The 23,015-nt window shown below is 37.1% G+C and overlaps 1 pseudogene; it reads left to right on the forward strand.

Moving 5' to 3' along the window:
- Positions 1 to 20,600: 20,600 nt before the first annotated feature.
- On the forward strand, positions 20,601 to 21,239 carry LOC102906462 (transmembrane emp24 domain-containing protein 10 pseudogene; annotated as a pseudogene).
- Positions 21,240 to 23,015: the final 1,776 nt, after the last annotated feature.

Below are 23,015 nucleotides of genomic sequence, written 5' to 3' on the forward strand. Positions count from 1 at the left end.
AGCTAATGACACCTAATGATACAAACCCAACAGCAGACACAACACTCCTCTTTTGAGTTGTTGTTTAGAGATGTCCAAGAGAGTCTCCAATATTATAGACTATTGCTATTGCTCTTGGTTGCCCTGTAGACAGGGAAGGCAAGTCCCTATTACTGAAGTCATCATGTACTTTAGACACAGGGCTCAGAGGACTCAGAGCTGGAACTGACTGATTGGAATGCTTCCTCTGTGGAGACTAGCTTTCCTGGTACCAGAAGGCTTGTGCAGGCTTCTAAAAGAGGGAAGCAACCAACAGTCTTGTTCTGCTATGGCACCCATGAACCACACCAATGACCAGAATGACATAATATGCCTAAAGGTAGAGGCACAAATACTTTGGTGGTGAGGAAGAGGTCTCTAGTTGGACTTAAGACTCACTCAACAAGAAAGAAATCATGCCTGATACTGAAAACCTAGCTAACTACCCAAGAATAGTGAAGTCATTCATCTTGGAGGAGAACCTATAACCACAACTTTCCTAAACCAGAATAATCCCTAACAACATTCTAAATATTTGTCTTTATTCCCACAGCTAAATGTAGTCTTCACCCATCAAGAAAACGTCTCTTTACAAAATAGACTATTACAAAAAAGCACAACTAATCAAAATTCAGAGTTGTCCAACCTAGTCCCAATGGATGCATCTAAAAAACACTCCTGTACCTAAAGCTCAGAGAACACTGTGAAAGTGGGGATGGAAAGACTGTATAAGCCAAAGCATCTGGGCATTTGCTTAAGACTGTGTCTCCTGGTAATGTCAGAGGTTACACCCACAGAGTCACACCAACATGGCTGCCTAAACATGAGATGAACAATGACAATAACAATAGACATGCTAATGTGGACAGAGGAAAGGCCAGGAGGCCTTTAACCTACACAAAGGACTAGAAGCAAATAAGGAATGCTTAAATCTAGAGAAATTAACTCCTCCAGTGATGAACACACCAAGTAGCTATCCAATACCCACTGGTGCCCTGAAAACATACATACAAGTGACATTAGGTAGACTGAGCAGGTTTACTCAGAAATGCATATGTACATACAAATACATATATATTCATGTAACAACAATGAATGAATAAACAGGCCACAAATTTGAAAGAGAACAAAGAGGTATTTAAGGCAGGGTTGGGAGGGAGGAATATGAAGGGGGAAATGGTATACTTATAGTTTCAAAAATAAGACAAAGAAAGTTCTACTGATTTTCCAGAAAGAAAATCTTGGGACATGGCCTTCCTGTATAAAAATTGCAAAAATAACACATTAAATTTATGTATCTGAACCATTGACATAATCCTGCTCTTCTTATGAGAGACATCATTAACATTTTTAGCTATATTCCTGATTGTGAAGAGTTCAGCACAAGTCATAAAGAAGCAGACTAATGAATACTGACTGCTCTATTCATTAGTCAATCAGATTTATGAAATGATATGTTAAAAAGTATAAAGCCTAAGTGTACTGAATAATACCACATGGCCTTTGAATGTAGCACAGCTCACCATGTAAGTAGATTTCTGAAGCACTTGTGTAGTGTCTTAACCTGTGGTCAATTTGATTGACTTAATGTTTGAGGTGGCTGTGTTGTGAAAGAGAAAGAATAGAAACTTTGTACCAAATTACGATTTTGCCTTTTTTTTTGATGTGGAATATAAGAAAAATAACAAATATTCCTGATGGTTCTGTGTTTAATGAAGCATACACTAAACAATCTTCTTTCATTTACAAGTTTTGTTTATACATATATTCTGGAGTTGCAGCTAAGAGATTCAAAAAAGAGAAACAACCATTTAATAACAAGTCTGTGAAAGTCGCTGCAGATGGTAATCATGAGTTCCCCAGGACTGCAAGGCAAGTAGAGCTACTTGGGAAGGAAATAACAACATGGGGCTTCAATCCCTTGGGAAAAATTATACCAGGCAGCCTGATTGAGTGGAAACTACCCAATAAACTGTTCATGGACTTTACAATCAGTGAACTCTATAAAAGAGACTCAATTTCCTAAATTGCATGTCAAGGAATAAATTTACATGACATATCCACTTGAAGCGAGCACAAGGAAGTCTGCTGATACAGGAATGCTTTGGGGATAAATGGGTATCAATAAACAACTCCCTGACCTCCTACTCATAGTGTTTCTGCAGCTGTGAATGGGTATTACTGCTTAATTCTCTCTCTCTCTCTCTCTCTCTCTCTCTCTCTCTCTCTCTCTCTCTCTCTCTCTCTCACACACACACACACACACACATACACACACACACACACACACACACACACACACACACACACACATACATACACACTTCTCATTCATAGCTGAACCAGTCTGCACAGTAAAGAGCCACACAAAGAAAAATGACTTCCTTTCAACATTATTACTAGACTGACTAACTAGGTCTACTATGCTTCTGAGTATAACTAGTGAATCTGGATATTAAAATCTAGATATTATTTTCCCAAATATACATTTAATAGTAATAGAGATTAGAATATGTTCATAAATATTCCCAGGTACAGTAGAGCAATTATAAAAATTGTCCCAGGCTTCCTATCTGTCTGTTTTTATACCTTTTGTGACCTTCCTATCTCTCCATGTTAGTACCCTTTCAACATGAGTCTTTGATTTCTCACCAGAGGAATCTAATCAGTCCCTACACAGATGCTGGCCTTATACTTGTCTTGATCAAAGGCATTTGGCAGCAGCCACAGTGTGCCAGTTCTGAGCCTACACTTCAAAGGAGTTCTAGCATTTTCTTCCTTTTCTTAGGACCTCATGACCATGACTGAACAAGCCCATGCTATTTGTAGTTGAGGATAGGATAGTACATGAAGGAGAAATTGTAGGCTATTCAGGACTCTCCAACACCAACCATCCCTCAGGCAGCCTTCCACCTATCTCTCACACACAAGCTGTGCCACACAGTGTTCCCACTCCTTTGTGAGAAATGGTGTATAAACATTTGTTTAAATCACTAAATAATTTCATTGTTACTAGAGATATCTTCCCTACCAGGAGGTGTGTTTCTTGGAGGTTCAGAGGAGAGAAAAGTTTGTGTATTGTCAATTCCTGAGAGTATATTTGAGAGGAATAGAAGAGCGATTACTTCATAGAACCTTGGGATATAAGAGTAAATAAACTGGGGGTTGGGAATTTAGCTCAGTGGTAGAGTCCTGCCTAGCAAGCGCAAGGCCCTGGGTTCGGTTCTCAGCTATGAAAAAAAAAAAAAAAGAGGAAATAAACTGAAAAACAAACATCAAAGGAATAATAGGGAAATAAGAAACTTGGAAATAAAAATAAAACTGCCATAGTGAAAAATCAGTAAAATAAGTAACTAATTCTAGGAAGACCAAAAAAAAATATTGAAAAGACAATTAAGAAACAAAATGCAAGACTGAAGAGTCAGATCCAAAGAACAGAAGGAAGGATGAGGAGACTTTTCGTACCAATCAAATGCTCACCATGTAAATGTGAGAAATGCAGTTGGATTCTCAAAACCCATGTAAAAGCTGTAGGTGAGGATCATGTTGACATACTTGCTAATTAGACTTGCAAGAATTGACTGAGCTCTGGTTCAATGAGAGACTGTGCCTAAATATATAAAAAGCAGACTAATTGTATAAGAACCCTTCACATCGACCTTGGGCTTCCACAGCCATGCTCAAACTTGTGCACATGCAACCCCATGCACATGCCCATAACCAAATGAATATACACACAAATGAACAGCACACACTGTTAGAATTCTGCCCATACTCCAGCTGCGTGATAGTACATGTGCAGTTCAGGAGTTAAGCAAAAAGTATGGCATCTTATGTCATCAGTATGCAACTGGCGACTACGTGTGCACAGCGTGGTCACACAATCAGTGCATGCATGGTGTAGTTCCATAAACTTGCCTGTATGTGTTCACTGGGAGCCCTTAAAAAGCCAAATTTCTACTCACTCTACATACCACCCACAGATCCCATCTCCTCCCTACTCCCACCATCTAGTCCTCCCTCCCAAGCCACCCCACATCCCCACATTCCCCAATCAAGGTCTCCCATGGGGAGTCAGCAGAGCCTGGCACACTGAGCATAGGCAGGTCCAAGCCCCTCCCTACTGCCCCAAGGCTGTGCATGGCATCACACCACTGGCACTGGGCTCCTAAAAGCCTGTCTATGCACCAGGGATGGATCACAATCCCCCCTGTCTGGGTGCCTCCCAAGTTCATGGGCTTCCACTAGTGTGGCCAGTCATCTCTGCATGTCTACCCATCATGATGTCGATATCTCCCACCTGCAGAATCCTTCTTCTCTCTCATCAATTGGATTCCAAGAGCTCAGCCTGGTGCCTGGCTGTGGATTTCTGTATCTGCCTCCACCAGTCACTGGACAAAAGCTCTATTATGGTGGTTAGGTATTCACTAGACCGGTAACCAGAGTAGACCAGTCCAGACACCCTCTAGACCACTGCCAGCACTCCCAGGTGGGGTCATCTGTGGATTTCTGAGAGCCTCCGCTGCACCCTGCCTCTTCCTATTCCCATGATTTCTTCATCTCTCATGGTATCTCCTACCCTGCCCTCTCACTCTGTCCCTGTTCCAGCTCTACCCTCCCATTTCCCTATGGTCTCATCCCCCACTCATGCCCCCCCACTCCCAGTCTGCTCATGCAGATCTCACCCACTTCTTCTTCACTGGGCCATTCATGTGTCACTCCTGGGGTCTTTCCCTGTTAGCTAGCCTCTCTGGAGCTGTGGGTTGCAGTCTGGCCATCCTTTCCAGATAGAGGGGCTTATTTCAAAAATTCTTCAAGAGGCTTCTGGCTCAGCTCCTTTGCTGAGGAAGGAGGAAATTGGCCTTGTGCTGAGCCTTGGGCTCTGGTGTGGAGAGATCACTGGCCAACTCTGCAGCCTTACCATGGATTAAGCCATTAAGCTATATTCCCATATCAAAGGAAACAGCCCTGATTTACAACCACCCAAAAAGCCCACATGCCCATCAGAGAAGAGGCCTTGAACAAGATGATCAATGGGCCACTACAGGGTCATAACCAACATTAAGTCCTGGTGTGCCATAAAGGTATATAACACCACAGGGTCATAACCAACATTAAGTTCTGGTGTGCCATAAAGGTATGTAGCACCACAGAGTTCTAAAATTACCAGTTTGAGTCGTGTAGTTAACTGTCCATTGCAATAACAGGGAAGAGATTTGTGTGTGGAGCATGGCTTCTCCCTTCATATCAGAAGAGGAGGAAGGGTGTACTGTGTACACTGCAGGGGGAAACAGACTTGGCAATAGCTAGATCACAGACCAAATTTTAGGGCAGTAAGCTGAAGGACTCTCCATCATAAAAAAGGACCTGATGGGGCATGACCAGGCAATCAAGAATCTGGATAAAGAACTGAACTTTTGTGAAACCAAATTACTGTAGTTACGCTAGTTCAACTAAAATAGAAAAGCTGGAAAAATAATGTATCCCTGCCTAACATGTATGTGTTTTCCAGGTTTAAGACATACCACCTGAGAGAAATGACAATGTAGTGACCTATGATAACATGCATATCAACTTCACTTTGGAAAAGTGGGCTTTCTGAGTCCTTCCCAGAAAAGTCTCTACAAAGATGTAATCCTGGAGACCTACAGCATTCTCACTGCTATAGGCTACAAATGGGGAGACCACAATATTGAATAACATTGTCCAAGATTGAGAACACATGGAAGACATGAAAGAAGTCATATAGGAGAGAAATCCTGTGAATGTGGTCAATGTGTAAAAACCTTCACAATGGAGTTATCACTACATTCATAAAAGAACACATACTGGAGAGAAACCCAATAAATGTAAGCAATGTGGTAAAGTCTTTTCAAAACACTGGAGTCTCCAAACACATAAAAGTACTCATACTGGAGAGAAACCCTTGAGGAACTGGACTGGCCTGTGGGTGGTTTGTGCCTGCCTGAGCCTAGTGGCATCAGATGGTCCTGGATGTCTTCCCCGAGTATGAGTTCTTTTTATGAATTTGAAGATGACTCTGTAGTGAAAAGGCTTTCCCACATTCGTAGAGTTTCACTCCAGTATGAATTCCTTTATGTATTTTAAGATGATTGTAATCTGCAAAAGGTTTATCACATTGATTACATTCATAGAGTCTCACTCTAGTATGAGTTCTTTCATGGATTTTAAGATGATAAGCTCATAAATATGTCCAGGTATAGTAGATCAATTGTTTAAGTTAAGGCCTTTACTATTGTCAACAAAATAAGTTTAGTTTTAGAGGTCTCCTTCAGAAAAACATAATAAGGAAGAATATTATCAAGTTATTTTTAAGAAGCTTAGATTACATTTGTATACTATCCTGAAAAATATTTCCTAGCCAAATATCAAAAGAAGAAAGACTACTTGACTATGTAAAGAGTATTTAAAATTCTACATTTATAAATGAATTTAGAAATTGGATAAATGTCAGGAATGCATGTTTCATAGAAAAGGCTATTTAGATGATAGATACATGCATAAAACATGTTCAAATCACCAGTCTCTGGAGACATGGGAATTGTAATCACAATTAGATACTATGTATTTATCCAAATAGAGTGTAAGAAACAAGCAAAATGGTGGCTTACAAATTTTGGCAAGCATAGAGAGAAATGAAATGACTTATAGAATGTAGATCCACGGATGAATGAAGGGACAGTTGCCCCGAGAAAAATAAAAACAGAGTGCTCATTTCTTTATTATACTCATTGTAGGACATGTGAGTATATATTTACCTCAGAGAAATCAAAACCTATGTTCATAGTATGTGTATATGTATTTATAGTATAGATATTTTATCTTTTTATTCATTTGCTTATTTTTAGAATACTGAGCATTGATACCAAGACCTCATGTATGTTAGCAAACACTATATCCCAGCCAATCATTTTACTCATATACTAAAACGAAGTAACTCAAGTATTCTTTACCATGAGAATTGTTACAGACAGTTGGCATATCCAAATCATTAGATGCTATTCAGGAATCTTATAAAGTTGAGAACCTTTTATTGATGCATCCAACATATTGGTGACTTTTCACATATTACTTGATAAGACATTTTAAAGGCAAATGTAGATTCTGCTTTCATTTTGCGACATTTTTAACATAAAAAAATTGTAGGAATGAAAACTGATTGTTATTAATGTCTGTGTGAATGAAAACTGATTATTTTCCATGAATTACAGGGGGAGGAAATGGATAAAAATGTATTTAATGTGGTATTCTTACCATAATAAAAATTCTTATAAGAAATGTTGAAATCCTTATTGTGATGCTCTGTGGTTTTCCAAGATAGACCCTTTGGGAGAATCTAGGCCAAGAGTACATAAGATGTCTTTATATTATTAATTATAATTTCTTATAAATTTGAAATTTAAAAAATGAGTAATGTGGAAAAATATGCAGGATATATGCAAAAAATTAACCATGTCACTCGTAGAAAGACAGGCAACAAGAAAATACAATAAAAACTAAAATTCAACACAGTGTGTTGTGCTGCATAATGATCTGGCATGTAAAATTTAAATCATAGCAAGAAAAGAGAAAATAACAGGCTGAAGACAATGAATGACACATATTGTTGAAACTTACAAATGTTGAAAGACTTTAATTGAAATTTCAAGATGCCCTATAGACCTTAAGAAGAGAAAATGGGCTGCCCAAGTCTGGGTTCATCAGAGAGTACAGCTGGGGATAATCAAAAGCAAAGAAACCAAGAGCATGAGAATAAGCATGGTCTCCATGAAGAATCAGCTATTAGCTTGTATGAGAAATGGTGGGAAAGTTGTCTTCCAATATTTTAAGTTATTTCTTTTTACAGTCAGGGCCCTGGGAACTGGAGTTATAGGCAGTTGTGAGCTCCCATGTGGTTGATGGGAACTGAACCTGGATCTTCTGGAAGAGCAGCCAGTGCTCTTAACCACTGGGTCATCTCTTTAGCCCCTAAACCGTTTTTTTTTTTTTTTTCAGTTTTTTTCTTTTTTTTTTTTTTTTTTTTTTTCCAAGACAAGATTTCTTTGTGTATCTTTGGGTGTCCTGGAACTCACTCAGTAGACCAGGCTGGCCTCGAACTCACAAAGATCCACCTGCCTCTGCCTCCCAAGTCCTGGGATTAAAGGCCTGCACTACCACCACCCAGCATCTTCCAAAATTTTAAACAATGACACAATCGTCATTAAACTATTGAACTTTAATTTCAAGAAGAAAGGAGGAGAGAGAGGGCAAGATGAAGAGAGAAATGTAGGGAATGGAGAAATGTCAAAGAATAAACAAATTATACAGACATTTTAGGCAAATGAACACGAGCAGAGCTAAGGAAAATGCTCTTTCATCAGATGGCATTAATCATGCACTGAAGGGGTTCTTTGGGTAAGAGGAAATTCCTCCAATTTGGCCCATGGGAATGCATGTGTTAACTTCAAGATAGTATATTTGAACTTTTGTTTTTGTAGATGCTTATACATATTTTGTTGGAAAATAGTGTCAGAGTTAGAAAAGTTGAGAAGCATTTTGAAACTCCTAGGGAATTCGTTAATGATAATAGAATAGCAACTTCAAGCCTGTAGAACATCAAGTATGGAAACATGAAATAGTCATCATCTAGGAAAAAGTTGAGAGAGGGGAGAGGCATCAAAATGAATGCAATCCCCAGAAACATTTGAGTTTTCTCAAATACATTGATCTAAGAGTGAGAGATAATGGAACAAAAGGCCAAACAATAAATGAAAGATTATCTGATGTTAAAGTTTTAGTTTTCTATCAGCAAGCTAAGGAGGAGTAGATGCCAGGAAATAATTACACTGAGGGCTGAAATCAATAAAAATAGAAACAAAGAGAACAGTACAAAGAATCAAAGAAACAAAGAGTTGGTTCTTTGAGAAAATCAACAAGATAGACAAAGCCATTTCCAAACTAACCAAAAGGCAGAGAGAGAGAGAGAGAGAGAGAGAGAGAGAGAGAGAGAGAGAGAGAGAGAGAGAGAGAGAGAGAGAGAGAGAGAATCCAAATTAACAAAGTCAGAAATGAAAAGGGAGACATAATGGCTGACAATGAGGAAATCCAGAGAATTATCAGGTCATACTTCAAGAACCTGTACTCCACAAAATTGGAAAATCTAAAAGAAATGGAGAGCTTTCTGGATAGGTACCACATACCCAAATTTAATCAAGACCAGATAAACAGTTTATATAGACCTATACATCCTATGGAAATAGAAGCAGTCATTAAAAGTCTCCCAACCCCCCCCCAAAAAAAAACCCAAGGCCAGATGGATTCAGTGCATAATTCTACCAGAATTTCAAAGAAGAGCTAATACCAATACTCCTCAAATTGTTCCACATAATAGCAAGATAATGAACATTGCCAAAGTTTTTCTGTGAGGCTACAGTTACCCTGATACCCAAACCACACAAGGATGCAACAAAGAAAGAAAATTACAGACCAATCTCCCTTATGAACATTGATGCAAAAATACTCAATAAAATACTGGCAAATAGAATCTAAGAGCACATAAAAAATCATCCACTATGATCAAGTGGGCTTCATCCCAGAGATGCAGGGATGGTTCAACATACAAAAATCTGTCATTGTATTCCATCATATAAACAAACTGAAAGAATAAAAACCCAACATGATCATCTCATTAGATGCTGAAAATGCCTTTAACAAAATCCAACACCCTTTCATGATAAAGGTCTTGGAGAGATCAGGAATACAAGGAAAATACCTAAACATAATAAAGGCAATTTATAGCAAACCAATTTATAGCAAACCAATTTATAGCAAACCAACAGCCAACATCAAATTAAATGGAGAGATATTCCAAGCGATTCCACTAAAATCAGGAACAAGACAAGGCTGTCCACTCTCCCCATATCTATTCAATATAGTACTTGAAGTTCTAGCTAGAGCAATATGACAACTAAAGGAGATCAAGGGGATAAAAATTGGAAAGGAAGAAGTAAAATTTTCCTTATTTGCAGATGATATGATAGTATACATGTGACCCCCAAAATTCTCTGATGAAATTCCTACAACTGATAAACATCTTCAGTAATGTGGCACGTTTCAAGATTAACTAAAAAAAAAAAAAAATCAGTAGCCCTCCTATATACAAATGATAAACAGGCTGAGAAAGAAATCAGAGAAACACCACCCTTTACAATAGCCACAAATAATATATAATACCTTGGGGTAACTCTAACCAAACAAATGAAATACCTGTATGACAAGAACTTAAAGTCCTTGAAGAAAGAAATTGAAGACGATATCAGAAAATGGAAAGCTCTCCCATGCTCGTGGATAGGTAGAACCGACATAATAAAAATGGCAATTTTACCAAAAGCAATCTACAGATTCAATGCAATCCCCATCAAAATCCCAACACAATGCTTCACAATACTCAGCTTCATATGGTAAAACAAAACAAAACAAAATGTGGATAACTAAAACAATCTTTACAATAAAGTAACTTCTGGAGGCATCACCATCCTTGACTTCAAGCTCTATTATAGAGCTATAGTAATAAAAACAGCAAGCCTAGCTTTTAATGACAAGAAACATTTAAAAAATAAAGCTGGATGTAGTTTTCAGATGTATAATCCTTAGATACCAGAGGAAGTGTAGGATTGTGCATGTAGCCTGTTTGACAGATGGAGACCTTGTCTTAGAAGACAAATAAATAAGGGCTGGGTGGATGGCTCAGGAGCTAAGACTGCTTGCTCCTCTTGCAGAAGAATGGAATTGTATCAGGCAGCTCACAAACGCCTATAATATCACCCTGTTCAGGCCTCCAGGGATACTGCACACATGTGTGTGTACATGTGCACACATGTGCACATACACATAAATAAAAACAAATCTCTTAAAAGTAAATTAATTTTAAAAATAGTACTAAAATTTTAATCTAAAGAGAATTTTATCTATAAAAATATGGCCAAATAATACTTTAACACAAAAAACATCAGTAAAGAAAATTGGGACCACTTTATAAAGATAAAGCTTTGTAATATGTAGAAAATATATCAAGCATGCACATGTCTGTTCCTAATAATAAATATTCAAGTGGAAGATTTTACACTTTTCTTAGTATTTAGTAGTATAAGCCAACACAAGACTGTGATGAGTAAAGATGATCAGATGTGGTTAATGAATGCATACATATACAAATCAGGACATTTAACAGGGGGTGTATCTCATTTAATATAAAACAGAAGAACTGAGTTTAAAAAAACAAAGCATGCTTCTCTGGAACAAATTTCACTCCTTGTCTTCCCCTCAGAAGTTATCAATTCTTTTTCCTACTCTAGACTCCCTCTTTGTGCTCAAACTCACTAGTCAGTAACAGAATATCTCCCTACTCTGTGTGTTTTAGGTAATTTTTGGATTTATGCTTTCAGTCATAAATACATGGCTATTGTAGAACTATGGGAAAATACAGAAACATTGTAAATGTTCATTAAATTTACCATTGAGCCTTGCCTGGACCACTTAAAAATAAATGTCTGATCTTGGCATAAAAGTTAGAATGTATTGACTCTGCCATCAGATTGGAGTTCAAATGATACCATTTACTTCCATCAGTATGACTTGGGGGAAATTATTTAACTTCCTTGAGCCCACATTTCTTCCAAGAGGTCATGATTGAATTGTATCATGTTATCATTCTACCATTGAATCATGAATTCTATCAGTTCATAATACTGATTATAAATAAATCATTTCCATGTCACAGGGGAATATTTGGGGATTTATTGCATATATGAATTTAGGGTTTGTAATTAATTTATATTTGTAAATAACAATAGGATTCCAGGGAATCTGCAAATGAAGATATAATTATTTTTAGTATCCATACTTGTTTTTTTTTTTTTGAATTATGTAATCTATTTAGTCCTTCCTTAGAATTTAAATTAGAGAACACACTGATTTACCAAGTTCAGATGACTGCTTAGCTTAACTCTAACTCACTGTGAGAATGGAAACAAGGTCAAATTTTACAAACTGCTTAATTACTGAGGTTACAGAAGCAGTACACTTAGTGGGGGTTTTCTACCTATGTAGAGCATCTATAACCTTACAGTGCTATTTTGATTATTGAGTATATTTAAATCTTCTTGAGTCTAGCACCTATTATTTTTATCACCAGCATTCAGACTCAACCACTAATTCATGTTTTGCAGGCACACATGTAATTTTACATTTTAATTGTATATACATATAGATGTATTGCATCCACAAATATGTATTTGTGTATTTTTGCATAGGTGTGATACATACACATAAATGTATCATACATGTAAATATATGTATCATAGGAAAGTATACGTTTATAAGGTTGTACAGAAAAACGCATAAAGATTTTGGCTATGTAATTTTAGATATATAGCTAATTTTTATGCATTATTTAAAACTATATTAATTTCAGATTTGATTTTACTGTTAATAAATCTTAATATGAAGTGCCATAATATTTTTGATTTACCTTGAACTTCAAAATGGATTGGAGATTTAGCCTGAACAGATTGTAAATGTTGGCAGTAGTGTCTGGAAATGATAATATATGTGGTTTGTTCCAGTTTTGGGCAATACTGTCTAATTGAAGGTATTCTTTTCATGTCAGATTAACTTCACAAATGAGAATTACCAGCTACTTATACGAGCATTTCTTTCAAAAACAAAATACTCTGGATTTAAAATTCTTTTAATGCCAATTGTAAGGGCATCTTTTCACCAGAAATTAAGCTTCGTGACATTTGTGATTCATAATACTTCTTGTATAAATGTTAAATTTTAAGAAATCTCAAAAATAGGAAAATAAACTAGTTGAGTTTTCAATGCTTTAAATTTTTTTTGGCTTCAATATTAGCAACTTGGTGTGCAACAGGCCTTAGTAAATGTATCTTGCTTCTGTTTCATGAGATCAGGAGATTTTTACAGCCCTTCTGGAATAGATTTTCTTGTTGATAAAGCAGTAGAAATGAAACAGAATCAACACAAACAAGGAAAGCCTTAGCTGTTCTGAACTTGTTTGCATTCCCATTTCAGGATCAGTTGTAGTCCTCTGCTCTACACATGTTGGCTATGAAACCCAATGATGCCAATGCCACTCTGGGGTCAGGGTTGCTCATGGACAGATGTTCTAGATGAAAAATGTTTAATTCTCAGACAAAAAACTCTGAAGAGATCTGAAGACTTAACCTTTTAATATAAAAAGACTGACTCAACTTTCATTCCTCTTTTCCTTTTCATGGTACAGTGGCAATATTAAATGGAAATGATGTAAAATCAAAAAAGGGCTCTGGTCTGCTAGGAAGGAAATAATTTTATTGACAAAATAAAGCATTTCTCAAATTTAGAGAAAAAATTGAAGTACCAATTATAGTTTTGTTTCCTTGATATTTATTGAAAACATGGGGAAATAAATGTCTGTAAATCATTTCTATTATTCATTTTTCATTGAAGAAGTGAAGAGATCCAATCATGGAGTGAGAGGGCTAGGTGGAAGGAATGTGTACCTTTGAAATATTTGCCTATAATTATTGACATGCTGAGATGGATTTCATTGGAACCTCTCTCCTCCTCAGAGCTTTGTTCTTAAATCTGTGTGTAACTTTGGCACAAATTCAGACCCTTTGTACAAATGAAATTATTTGCTCTATTCCTTAAATAATGGATGTCTATTAGGTACTCCCCCAAGACCTATGACATAGCCAGGCATTTTGTCTCAGTTAATGGTCACAGACATGAATTCTGAGTTACTTTTTGCAGAATAGGCCTTAAAATCCAGAACATTATTGGTTATTCCCATAAAATTCATGCCACTATTGTACCAGTGAACATTTCTTGCCAAACGGTAATTACTCTGTCTCACAGGGTTCACAGCTAAATAAGACTATTGATCACTTTTTTCCCCATCAGTAGTGTAGATAGATAGACCTTCTTGGGCCTGTAGACTCACAATGTCTGTGGCTGCATAGACGAGACCTGTTCCAGATCAAGCCAGCCCAAATCTCAGGATGGATATGGGAAGTACTCATAGAGTCCCACCCTGTAGCTGAGATCTATAGGCTGTTGATGGACCAGGGGAGGAAGGGTCAGTTGTCTTCCAGCATGCCAGTTCTGTGAGGATTCACATGCTAGATGAGCCTATACTCATGCATGTATTGGCAGCACTAGGTGGATGTAAAAGCAGAGCACATGGACTTGGGAAGGAAGAGTAAAGAGGGAGATTGGAAATGAATTACAGTGGAGGGAGAGTTAGGGAGATTTGATTAAAACTTGTATGTATGGGTGAAATTCTCAATTTAAAAATGCAGAAATAAAAATAAAAGGAATGCTTACCAGGACAATAATACATTAACTACAAATTTATCCATTTTAGAATTGGAACATATGTCATATTTGCTATATAATATGAGATATAGATAAATCTAATTAGAATCATACACGGAGTTAGGCATTCTGAGGTTTTGTACATCTCCATCTACATATAGACGCCTTCCTTGGTTGTCCTAAGACACGTTTAACTACAGATACATGTAATGAAGTCACCAGCAACAGAAACAAATTGTGTGTTTAAGGTACAAATGATTAGGAAGTGTCCATACAGGGTCACTTCATCTGTATGGCATTATGTTCTGCCTTAGACTAACTTCACAATTTACCCAAAAGTTCCCAGATACATGTTACTGCAGTGTTGAATACTAGAGGAAATATCAAAACAGCTGTCTATGTATACCTGGGAGTAACACAGGAAACTTCAGAATCAATATGAACAATAATCAAGTAATTAATGTATAAACATGTCTCACATATTTCTTTCTTTCTTTTTTTTTTTTTTTTTTTTTGGTTTTTCGAGACAGGGTTTCTCTGCATAGCTTTGCGCCTTTCCTGGCGCGCACTTGGTAGCCCAGGCTGGCCTCGAACTCACAGAGATCTGCCTGGCTCTGCCTCCCGAGTGCTGGGATTAAAGGCATGTGCCACCACCGCCCGGCTAACATATTTATTTCTAGAACAAGATCAATACAAGAATATTCATGAAAACTAGAGGAATGTTTTCTAATTATAAGTATAAAATTTACACATAAAATACATACAAGTACATATGTTTATATATTTATATTACATATAATATTCTGTAAATAAATCCAATTTTTTAAATATTTATTATTTTATGTGTATGTGTGTGTGTGTCTGAGTGTACGCATGTATACCACATACATGCATGAGCCCATGGAGATCAGAGGAGGGCGTTGGATCCTCTGTAACTAGAGTTACAATGAGTTATGAGTTGCCATATGGGTTTTGGGAAACAAACTCAGGTCTTACAAGAAGAGGAAGTGATCTTAAGGACTGAACTATCTCTCCAGTCCAGTGTAAAGCAATCTTAAAAAGTAATTTCCTCTGATCTTTGTGCTCCCCTCCTCATTGGCTGGCGCTATTAAACTTTCTGAGTTTTTGTGCTTTTCTTGGTTTTCCTTAAATGTCTGACAGAAGCATAGGGAATCTCTGGGTGCCAGTTCATATAATTATCATTTTTTCCTGAAAGGCACATTCTCTAAGTTTCTTTTTAATGACCTTTTCATCCTTTATGAGTCATTGTAGGATGGTTTAGAGGAGGTGGACGGAAAGTTTTGCCAGTATCTCAGATGCAGCATATGTTGGGTTTTCTTCCATTTTTTTTATTATTATCATTAATTTATAGTTCAACTCTTAGAAACATGTTTTCTCCTCAGCTGCTGCCTTCACTTTCTGTGGGGTCTCAGTATGAGGCATGGATCAGTGGTCAAGTCCACCCCCTGATTTCATTACTGATCCTCAGACTATATAACCATGATGACTGGAAACTAATTTAAAGCTCTGTGCCCAAACGTTCTTGGGATTTGAAAACAATAGGATGAAAGCACAAAGAGAGATGTCTCTCCCTGTATGGGTTTCTATAGTAACAGCAAGTTTGCCCTTCCTAAGTTATCACTTGGTCCAAGCTTATTCTTAAAATTGTATTTTTCTTCTTCCTTTCTTTTTAAAAGGAAAAATTAATCTTTTTTTAAAAAGTATGGAACCACATATTTCAGATTACTTAATTCTTTTTTTTTTTGTTTAACTTTTTACTGTTTCCTTGTGGATTTCACATCATACATCTTGGTCCCACTCATCTCTCCACCCCCTCAGATCTGCCCTATGCCCTTACAACCTTCTGCCCCAAAATAAAACAAAATAAAATTAAAAAAAAGAAAGAAGAAAAAAATAACAGAAGAAAAATCTCGTCCTGGAAGCTGTAGTGTAACAAAGTGACTCACACGGTATACCCTTTAGTGTATTCATCTTACTTGAAAGTGTTCATTGCAATGAGTCATTGGTCCGGTTAGAGGCCTTTGGTCTTTGCTACACTATTGATACTGAACCCTCATTGGGCCTCCTCTTGGACCTCCTATGTGAGTATACATGTACTGACTTGTCTTCCCTATGTATATCATGAGTTTCACCTGACAACTGTCACTTATGTTCCAGTACTTTTCCCCAAGAAAATAATTGGTACAAACAATACAAGAGGCATTATAGTATTAGTAATCACACTGATATTTGATATCAATTAAGAGGCGATTGCAGAAGGTAGATACTTTGTTCCTCAAAATTATTTTAATGCTGCTTTGACTGGTCCATATCACAGCACATTAAGGTCAACAATATATTCCCTGAACTTCAATAGCTCCTCTTATCCCAAAAGTAGTTAGAAGGAATGATGTGCATAATATTTTTATATACAGTTAAACTCACCAAATTAGCCCACCAGTACACTATTACTATTTCATGTAGAAAAGAAGACAAAAATACATGGGTGAGAGTTCAACAGCATTTCCAACACTGTTCCTGGAATGCCAAGAACAGAAGTATCCCAGGAAAAATAAACTCTGACTATTTGTCGAGTATCCTGCTCAGTATGGCAGAAGATGTGATAGTGAATGGCGAAGTCCAAGAGGATTACAGAATATTTCAATGAAAATCACTTGTGCAGAACTCTAATGCTGAGTTCATCGGGGTTTTATTGGCTCAGGCAAAGGGAAAGAAAATATCCTGGCAGAAATAGCAAGCAATATCTACCTAAGATTCTGTCTAATTTATGGTCAGGCAAGGGGTCACAAGTACCCTGAGACAGAGATGTTCATAGAGTGCTAAAAGCCTGAGCATCTATGTGGAATGAATGTTACAATACTTTGTAAAAAATCTGACAAGCTGAGTACATTTGCTCTTTATGCATATATTATCTTTATCTACCAGCATTGGTTTTTCACACAAGTGACAGCATAATCTATTGAAGGGAAATAGCTATTGTCATAAATAAGGCATCTACTTTTCTGGCTAGAATATAATTAGACTTCAATGGATAGTGACACTTTTCTCTTAGAAATAAATCACTACCAGGAATAATTGAATTAGTCAAAGGAGCACAGGATAATGGTATGGGAGCTTTATTACTCTAAAAAATCTTGGTGATGTTTGTCCTCTTTCACATTTTTCTTATGTGGTCAAAGTCGGTTAGTAAGTTTGGTGATGCCAGGTAGTATTTTGGGGTGACTTAGGAACAAAGGTTTATAAATGCTTGTTGTTCCCTCAACTCTGCAATCAAGACAGGTGAAGGGAAGACTTACAATACTTTTATCTTTTTTTTTCGAGACAGTGTTTCTCTGTGTTGTTTTGTTGCCTGTCCTAGAACTCATTCTGTAGCCCAGGCTGGCCTCGAACTCACAGAGATCTGCCCACTCTGCATCCTGAGTGTTGGGATTAAAGTCATGCGCCACCACTGCCTGGATAATACTTTTCTCTTTTTTCTTCAGTTGCTTTAGCTAAGAAAGTACAATTGAGTCTGAAGCCTGATCACAAAGATTGGTCATCTGACCTTGCCTAGAGTCATATATATATATATATATATATATATACATATATATATATATATATATATTATAATATAATATATATATTTAGTAATAATTAATATCTCTGTAAAAACCTCTAAGATGGGGCTGGAGAGAGGCCTCGGTGGTTAAGAGAGCTTGCTGTATTTCTAGTAGACATGGGTTCAACTCCCAGGATCCACATGATGGCTCACAGCCATTGATCACTCCATTCCAAGGGTTCTCATATCATCATGTGGTCTTCCTGGGCACCAGGCATATATGTTGTGCACATGTATATATGTACACATATAAGCAAAACACTCACACACATAACAACATACTATTTTATAAAACATTTAGACCATTTTATGGAATTGTGGGAGGTTACTTGTCATATGGGTAATAAAATGTATCAAGCTAATGTAAGTAGCAATTGAACATTGAGTGAGGCTTGAGCTCAGTATTAGAGCACTAGCCTGTTCAAGGACCAAGGTTATATCCCCGGAATTACAAATTAATTAATTAATTAATTAATAGCTACCTATGAAAGACCCTAAATCAGTCCACACATATAAGGCACATATAAGGAAGATGAATGAGTAAACTGAAAGAATTAAACTTGAACGTGGTAAAGATAATATTGCAATGTATCAGAGGAAAGAATTCTGTCTTCATTCAATACTACTGGACGAATTTAATTTTTATGCTGAGTAAAATGATGATGCCTCCTCTTTCATTGAGCTTAACCCTCACTTTTTTTTTTTTTCTCGAGACAGGGTTTCTCTGTGTAGCTTTGCGCCTTTCCTGGAACTCAATTGGTAGCCCAGGCTGGCCTCGAACTCACAGAGATCCTCCTGCCTCTGCCTCCCGAGTGCTGGGATTAAAATCATGCACCACCACCGCCCGGCAACCCTCACTTTCATGTACATTTGATATCTATTTGCTTAGTTAACAAACAGACCACTTAAAAGAAAATGTGCAAGGGTCTTGCTAGAAGAAGTTGGAGTAGGCAAAATATTTCTTAAAGAGGATACTAACATTTCCAAATATCTGAGGGATCTTAGCTGAGCAAAGAAGACTGGAGTGAAATTAATAATCTTTATTATTTTCAGAGATAATTAATGGAGTGAGAATGAAAGTTGCAGTCTGGGGGACAATATGTTGCAATAAACACATCTATGATGGAATCAAATTCTTTTTGCATTAAAAATGGAAAGAAAGATCACCCAATCAGGAAACAGAAAAGACTAGAACATGCCCTTCACAAAGGAAGATAATTGAGAGGCTAAAATCCTAGTTATTAGTTATTAAAGACACACAGAACCAAGATGACACTATCACATACCCAACAGAATGTTTCAAATGAAAACGACATTCTATCAATACAGAGATAGCAACGGAACACTCTTGCTTGGCTGTTGGAAATGTAAGTTGATAAAGTTCATACTTATATAAATAAACATATCCAGGAATAGTGAAGTAGAACCATATTCATATACTTATGAAAGAGATCTATAATAATGTCTAATGCAATGCTGTTCATAAAAGGCAGAAACTGAAGCAGACCAAATACCCTTCGCATGCAAGAGAGAGCAAAAAGCATTCACCCTTTGAAGGAGATTGGATAGTAAACTATTTAGGTTCTCTAGGCCATGTGGTCTCTGCACAAATACTCAGTTCTGACTTTGTAGTGTAAAAGCAAGCCTTGAAAAGCTGTAAATACGTTTGCATAGTTGTATTTCAATACAGTTTGATCAAAAAAGCAGGTGACCTATTGGATTTGGTCAAAAAGCTCCTTTCCCTTCCTGTGGCATAGATAAATAAATTCTGCATATTTAAACAGTGGATATTAGAAACCACAAAGAGACTATAACTACATGATCAACATGGATGAATCTCCTGTATTTCTTTTAAAGAAACCAGCCATGTAAATATTTGAATTGTATGATTCTATAAATTATGTGGCCATCTGTGCTACTATAATTCAGAAAGATGGTTTCCCCTGGTGAATGTGATGTGGTGTGTGTGTGTGTGTGTGTGTGTGTGTGTGTGTGTGTGTGTGTTATTTCAGGGGGTCAAATAGCAACAGTCTATGTAGGAAGTCTGAACAGAGAGTTCAGAATGAGTGAGTGTTCTGAATAGCTAATGCTGTTCTCTTTCAAACTAGCTTCTGGCTAGAAATATATTTTACCTTGTGAAAATTCATCAAGCGATTCATGAAGTATTTCTGATCAGTACATATAGCTCTGTTCCATGGGGGAAAGGATGGTCTTAAGAAAATGGATGGTTCATACCCTTTAATCAAGTAGCAGCAGGCATTCAGGTTTCCAATATGCTAATTTAAATTTATTTCATTATGGTAGAAAAATGAAAGAAGGCTAAATTACCTTTAAAACTAAACCATAAAACCAAACCCTGTCAAAAGTTTTCAAGTCATATTCAATTCTAAGAAAATGTAGAAAATCTAAAACATATTTTAAATAATATATTGGAAGACATATTATGATAGCATTCAATTTATAAACAAAGTGCTGCATTCTAATTAGACTAATAATTAATAGGAACTTGGAGGTTCTGGCATTCATTGAATTAAAATATAAAATATCAGAAGCCCCAGGTGGTGAATGAGGCTCCAGCACCATGTCTGGTTTGTTTGACCCACCATCTTGGCCTGGCCCCGCCCATCCGCATTGCTCTTTTTGTTCCTGTTTGGCTCAGTCTGAGCTCAGTTCTCCTTCCATCTGCCCATGAACTTGTGCAAATGTCTCTGCAAGGAAATTCGCAAGGACTTGTCAGTGATGTGCATGTACAAGATCATTGGCCAGTCTGGGGGCATTGGCGGCTTGTACGTTCAATTCAAGATCACAGATTCTGCTATTCATATTCTGTGCATCATGAATGATGCAACTACGAAAAAAATTGCCTTTACTATGGAAGATTATGACATGTTTGAAGTGTGTTTTGAGAGCAAGGGAACAGGGCAGATACTTGTGATTCTAGACATAAAGCATGGGGTGGAGATGAAGAATTAGGAAGAGTTTTCAAAGGTAAGAAACCCAAACCATTGGAGATGGAGTTATGATGCTTAGAGGACCTTGGAGAAACAATCATTTATGGTTTTGTGTATATAAAGAAGCAGAAAATGTGTAACACCAATGAATACATGACACCCAGGTCTTATACTTTAGTATCTTTTCGATGTTCTGTTGCATTGGACTAGCCACCGGGCAGGTCTTCTATCTGCATCACTTCTTCAGGTCCAAGAATTTGATAGACTGATGGGACTCAGTCTTCTTTCCCCTTGTATCTCAGCCGGCAGAACATTGCTGGGACATTCCTGGCTTAACCCAGGGCCATCCTACCAGTGGTACCATGAGAACATAGTAAAGTTTTCTTACCGGAACTGATTTCTTTTGGTGTGAGAGAACACTGGCCACCATCTACACCCAACAAGTCAATGAGGGCTTCCTTTTAAGGTAGTAGGATTTGGACTGATCTTGTAACAAGATTATTAAAGTCACCTATGGGAAACCAACACACAAACACAGAGGTTACCTAGATAATGATAAGGCCAGCATTTTCCTGGGTTTCCTCATGTGATCTATTTGAGCTGTTTTCTCTCTTTCTCCCACTTACTCACCACCATGGTCTTTCACTGTAGTTCTTCTCCCAAGATTTCCATGACTGTCATCAGCTTGTCTCATACCATTTGTCCTTTTTCCATTTCCTTGTAAAAACATCTTTTTCTTGGCCCTTAGATCAGTGGTTCTAAACCTTCCTAATGCTTGCCCCTTTAACACAGGTCCTCATGTTGTGGTGACCCCAACCGCAAAATTATCTCATTGCTCCTTCATATAAATTTTGCCACTGTTATGAATTGTAATGTAAATATCTGATATGCAGGATATCTGAAAGGCAACCCCTGTAGGGGTCCCAACCAACAGATTGAGAACCACTGCCTTAAATGAAATGTTTACATAGCTTCTGTTGATATCCTTCATAATTTTATGTCTCTTAGAAGGGACACAGATGGGACACATAAAAAAGTGAGCTTTGAACTGTGGATAATCTGATAAAAGAAAATCTCACTTTAAACAATTAAAATGTTTGTGCTCAAAACATATCAAATATTGAGGGTTTTTCCCTATTATCTTAACTTTGTGACAAAAATGTTATAAATGGGACAATTTAAAGCACCAGCAACTTTTCAGAATTCGGAGAATTCAGTCCTGATATAAAATTTACTGAAAATATATTTTAAAAGAAGATAGGGTAGGGTTGCTCAGGGGGTAAAGTTGCTTGCTGTGCTAGTTTGGCACTCAGAGTTATAGCCCCAGAATGTACATAAAGCCAGAAGGAGAGAATTGGCTTTCCAAAGGTTGTCCTCTGAACTCAATATATGTGCTATAGTATATCTGCATGTGTCATCCCCATTCATCATGCCCATACACATACAAACACAATAAAATTTCAAACAATACATCAGAAGAAAGAATTATGTGCATAATTTTATATATTAAATATGTTTTCTTAATTTTTATTTAGTATGTATAAGTGTTTTGCTTGCATGTATATCTGTGCACAGTATGCATTCTTGATACCTTCAGAGGCTAGGAAAGGGCATCAGAACCTCTAGAACCAGAGTTAGAGGTTGTTGTGTACCACCACGAAAGTGCTGGGAATGGGACCCAGGCCACCAAGAAGAGCAGCAAGTGCTCTTAACTACTGAGCCATCTCTCCAGCCACAAACATTTGCTGGTATAAGCATATTAGATGCAATACATCCTAAGTATCCAAACAAGGTGAACTGGGCAAATCAAAGACACTACTTCATTTGAATAAATAGGAGACAATTAGATGACTGCTGAAAAATTTAAAATAAAATGTAAATGTTTATAATGGCTAGATTGAAAAAGAGTAAGTTCTATTTTGAGATTGAGAGTAAACTTTGCAGAATTATCTATCAAGCATTTTAAACTACATCTACAAAAACTCCTAAAGAAATAGTCCCAAACTAGACCAGTGTGTTAATTAATCTCTATGTCAGCTTGACTT

The sequence above is a fragment of the Peromyscus maniculatus genome, chromosome 21 (genome assembly GCF_049852395.1).
Source record: "Peromyscus maniculatus bairdii isolate BWxNUB_F1_BW_parent chromosome 21, HU_Pman_BW_mat_3.1, whole genome shotgun sequence".
In the NCBI taxonomy this organism is placed as follows: Eukaryota; Metazoa; Chordata; class Mammalia; order Rodentia; family Cricetidae; genus Peromyscus; species Peromyscus maniculatus.